Below are 5,166 nucleotides of genomic sequence, written 5' to 3'. Positions count from 1 at the left end.
ATCTAACGATCATTACGCAGAATTAAAATGGATGAGGACTTTAATTAATTGGAGGACTGTTCAGCTGAGTTATGTGGAGGTAGGCTCCATTATTTTGTTCGGTTTGTATTGTTCAACATACTCAATCATACAAAGATTTTGAAATGAGATAGATACAAAAAATGTACAACGGACGGTTGTCTTTTTACAGTATTTTTTTTGGGTTGAATTGTAATTGGTTTTTGTATTTGATGTTAATTATAGATTTTACTTAAAACTTAAAGCAATTTGAATGTTCTTTTTGTTTTAATATTTTGTTTTTGTTGAATTTTCTTTTATTTTAAATATTCATAAGAATCGGGCATTTTATGTCACATACGAAAAATGTTTTTTTTTTACTTAATATACATAAGAAATTTGCAGTGCACATTTTGACATAAGAGATTTTGTAAATGTAATCTAATTTTAATGTTTTTTTTATTTATTTGAATATTTTTATTTAGTGATAATATCTACGTTCTTTTGACATATTTTTTATATTTATTTGGTATTTTATACGTATAACAATGAATATTTTTTAATATTTTAAACTTTCACTTATCTTGTCTTGTCTTAGAAAATTTATTTTTAAATTTTGTTTTTGATGCCTAAATATTCCATAAAATATTTTTTTTGTATTTGTCCTACGAAAATGGTATTTTGATAAGTATAATTATTAGTAGCTTATTGTTAATAGCTTGGTAATTTGTTAATTAATTATTTTTTTTAAACTGGGTGCTAGACTTGTATGAATTTAGGATTTTTATCGTTTTTAATAAAATGTTTATTAATTTTCGAGATTATTTTTTATTGTTGGACGACATGAACGACAATGTGAAAAGAAATGTGCAGCTCTTTTTGCAGAATCTTTCGTAAGAATTTAGCTTTTTTCAACAGTACATTAATAAGGCTTAAAACTGGAATAGAAAACACGAGTTTTTTTAAATCCAAAATGTTTTATAATGGTGATGGTGATTCTAAACTCGGGATAATTCATTTTCTTTCTGATATTCAATTTATAAGGAAAAATATTCACCTGATAAGCTATGGTTTTTGTTGAATGGTGTGCTCTAATGTAGCAAAATGTATATTAATGGTGAAATAAGTGAAGTAGTAGATTTATTAGCTTTTATTGTGAATACGCTTGCCTCGCTAACCCAACGAAAACATTGTTACTTTTAAGTCAGCTTAGCGCTGCATTTCTGAAAGTGGTACAGTCTGTTTTATCTGTCTTATGCTTATCACTCGCTAACTGAATTATAGTCTTTAAAGCATAAATGTTTCAGTTAGTATAATAATTGTCAATCGGAAACAAACGATCACATGAAAGTTGACATCTAAAATTGATGAAAAGTGTTTTCTTTTATTAAAATTTCGGTTAATAATGAGGAAAGGCAGTACGATTATAATTTAAAATATCCACCGAAAGAAACAGCCAGTCAACCTGCGAAGTATAATTTAAAGTCTATATCACAAGTGAAATGTACCAAATTGCGGGATGTGTAAAAGGTCAAGGTTAGAGAACAGATATATAGTGCACCCAATCACCCCAATCATCTCCAACCACCGAATCCCAATCCCGAGACACCACAAAATCGTTCAGTCGCCAAACAATAGAAACATCAGTGTGGAAACAGCAACGGTCGTGCTGTGCTCTTCAACTGAAACTTGGCAGCATCGTTATCAAAATCGAAACGGTACAAAGGCGATATTTTCAGACCAGTCTTTTCGGGAATGATCTTGAAACGGGGCTGTTCCACACAAGGCGATGACGTAACCAATAATGGTCGCTTTAGTGATGTCATAAAATCGTTTTGTGGAGCTCCCAATGGACGTATCGTACTGGGTACATTCATTTTTTTGCACTGTACTGGTTTAACGCCGACTTGTTGACTGTGACAGTTGAGCGGAGAATATTTTTTCGGTTTGTAAATTGAGAAAATGTTGTTGATTAGGCTAAGTGCACTATTGTTGTTAAGCTGATTCTGTTGCGATGCTATTCCGGCATCGTGGTTGAAATTATTGAAAAACGAACGTTCCGGATGTATTCGATGGCCCAATCGGCCGATTGTGGGAGAGCCTGAAACAGCATTAGTGAACGGTGAATGAAAATCGTTACCGATGAACCATTGTGTTGTCTAGACATCAGCTCTTCAACCTGATTGTTCTTGTTTATGCCATGCATGAGATATTGATCATTTGTTCTGCACATATCATCGTCTATTAATGATCCGTTATTGTACCTGCCCACATTCACATTTTTTATCTTTTTTGTAACGTTGCTCGTCAGATTGTGATTATTGTTCTGCAATCGATATCTAGAGACGTTTTATCCAATTCTTCCCAATATTTTTCAAAATCAAAATTAAAATCGTCTAGGTCTTCGTCGGTTGAGTCTGAGGATGTATCGTCGAATCTACAGGGCGGTTTTACTTCTAACATGCTCTTATTTCTAGTTGGTTGACGGTATGTAAATTCGTCCATAAAATCGTTATCAAATTTATCGTCAAGCATCGTATGCGCCGGTTCGTCAATAGAAAATTGGTCCATTTCGTTATCAAATGAGCTGCGATGATTATTTGTTTCGAAGTAATTATCGTCGTACGAGTCAAATGTGTCCAGATTTTCCAAAAGGTAGTCATCATTACATACACTGCTGTCCCTTCGTTGTGGATAAGTGACATCATCGTCGAAGCTTAAATTACCATTTTTATCACTGTTTCGCTTTATTGAATTCTTACTGTATTTGGTGTACCATTCGTTACGAATGTATTCGGTTTTGCTTCTACCTTGAGCCTCGTCGTTAAAGTTTCTCTTGCACCTCGGCCGATATTCGTCCGAATGGTGTTGATGAAGCTTGGCACTTTTGTGACCATCACGGTTTCGCGGATACATAAAATCATTATCACGTTCACTGTCTACACTGCAGCGGCGATAACGTTCACGATATTTGCTGCAGTGATGATGTGGATCATTTCGAACATCACGCATTTTGGCAAAGTTTGCATTGGCACGTGCTGTACTAAATGAACTAGATTTTGGCATTGTTTGCATGGGTGGTCTCATCGTCGGTTCATAGCCACCTCCGAAACAACAACTTCGTGATTTCGGATATTTGTATTCGCGACCGGGACTTCTGGGCTTGTGATGAACACTAAATGCATCCTCATCGTCGTACAGCGGATCGTCGTGTCGATGTTTTTTGTGCAAAAATATTCGATCGTATTTAATGTAGTCCGGCACGGTGTCATCCAAATCTAACGACTCATTAGCGTAGATGTTGTCCGTATACCATGATGGATCTAATGCTTCTTGTTTCGGAAATCGTTTCAATTTGTCTCGCCTTTGACTCCAATACGTCCAGTCACCGATATTATCACCGCGCTGTCGTCGCTCAATGTTGTTCTTATGTTGACGCATTTTCTCCATTTTACTTTCGCGAAATCGCTCCCATTTCTCCCAGTTTTTAAACGATTTTGGTTCACTAATGTTTTTGCTGCTGTTTTGGTTCAGGTCGTTTTTGATTATTTTACTACAATTGCGATTTTTATCGCGATCTCGTTCCAATTTCTCTTCATCTGGTTGTCACACCTCTTGCAAATATTTCACGGGACAAATACCCTGGCGATTGTCGGCTGATCTGACCATAACGGCGCCGGAAATTTCTTCACCAATCTAAAAACCGAAAATTTAAGTTGCATTAATTTGTAATGGATACTCGAAAGCAGAATTGAGCTGTGTTGGAAAATAAACGGAAAAGGCAGAGAAACAGCGAAAATAAATCTGTTAATTAGATATTCGTTCTGAGAATGAAATATTAAAAAGTAACTCAGAAAACGAACATTGAAATATGAGAGATGTTTGAAAGGAAACTTGACTCTTGGGAAATTTTTAGGGTTTTGTATTCATGAAGACACCCACTCAAATCAGAACTTAACCGCGTTATATTTTGTAAATTATTATTAGATTGAACGATGTGAATGACGCATATACAACACTTGATGAACAAGTGGTACCTGGTACAGCCTTTACTATTACAATATTACAACAAGCTTAAACTGTTCAATTTTAAGTGTATCTGTAAGCCTTCGTTTTAATGTACGTTGGCTGGATGCAAATTATTGTCCAATATTACATTTACCAGCAATATAATGGCCATTCAGCGAATTTGTTCAATTAATTCATTTGCAATTTCGAATTTCAATAAGCAATTATAATTCCAAACGACAATTCCGGATGCAATTAAAAGGGTATACCGAAAGGGATAAAAGCCGACATTCAACAACATTTAATTCATTGTGTTCGATTTACCTGCACAACAATTTGATCTCGTAACAGCGTCATAATGCCGTCATTTCGTTCACCATCGGACAACTGCAAATTTTGTATGACTTGAAGTGGCTTTTCACCAGCCGATAAACGTGCACAATATTTCGACGGAAAATATCCAATGCGACCCAAACATTTACCTTTCCACCAATCTGGGTCGGCCATGTCGATAACCGTAACCTAAAATTATTATTATATGAATCTGATGTCGTGTCGAATTTTATAAGGGGGTGTTATGTCGTACATTTCCTTGAATTATCGACGGCTTAAATATATATATTTTGTGGTTGGCAGTCTCGAAATGTATACAACACGAGCTTTACACAAGCTGTTATATAGATGTGTGTTGTACGGTGCACAACACTCATATCGTTAAAGTTAAGAGTGCTAATCTAAACCACATGTTTGAATGGCATTTATTATAGTGTTATAAATAAATGGTGCTCTATGTCACCGATATTATGGAAGCTGAGAATGGATTTCCATTTAAATAGAATCGGATTTAGTGTGTTAATGGATATAATATACGATTAAAGCTCAATGGGAATAAATGTCAGATAAAAACAGATTGTTGTTTGATATAGTTACATCATTGAATATACGCAAACTAATGACGAAATGAATTCAATTACATCAACAGGCAAATATGGTGTAGCCACGGAATTTGTGTCGTATTGAGTTTACACGTCGGTGTCAAACTTGGTTAGAAATGAAATTGTCTGTGTTGAGTTCGAGTGACAATTTTCATTATCAATCCACAGGAGATAATGGAAGCAGAAAAATCTTGCTTTAAAAATTCTATGTTAATTCATCTTACGA

General features: G+C 34.8%; 1 pseudogene; it reads right to left on the bottom strand.

The window, feature by feature from the left end:
• Positions 1 to 1,350: 1,350 nt before the first annotated feature.
• Positions 1,351 to 4,551, bottom strand: LOC119073014 (annotated as a pseudogene).
• Positions 4,552 to 5,166: the final 615 nt, after the last annotated feature.

This window comes from Bradysia coprophila, unplaced genomic scaffold (genome assembly GCF_014529535.1).
Source record: "Bradysia coprophila strain Holo2 unplaced genomic scaffold, BU_Bcop_v1 contig_105, whole genome shotgun sequence".
NCBI lineage: Eukaryota > Metazoa > Arthropoda > Insecta > Diptera > Sciaridae > Bradysia > Bradysia coprophila.
The sequence above is the reverse complement of the archived record's forward strand: the minus strand, read 5'-3'. Positions and strand labels throughout refer to the sequence as shown.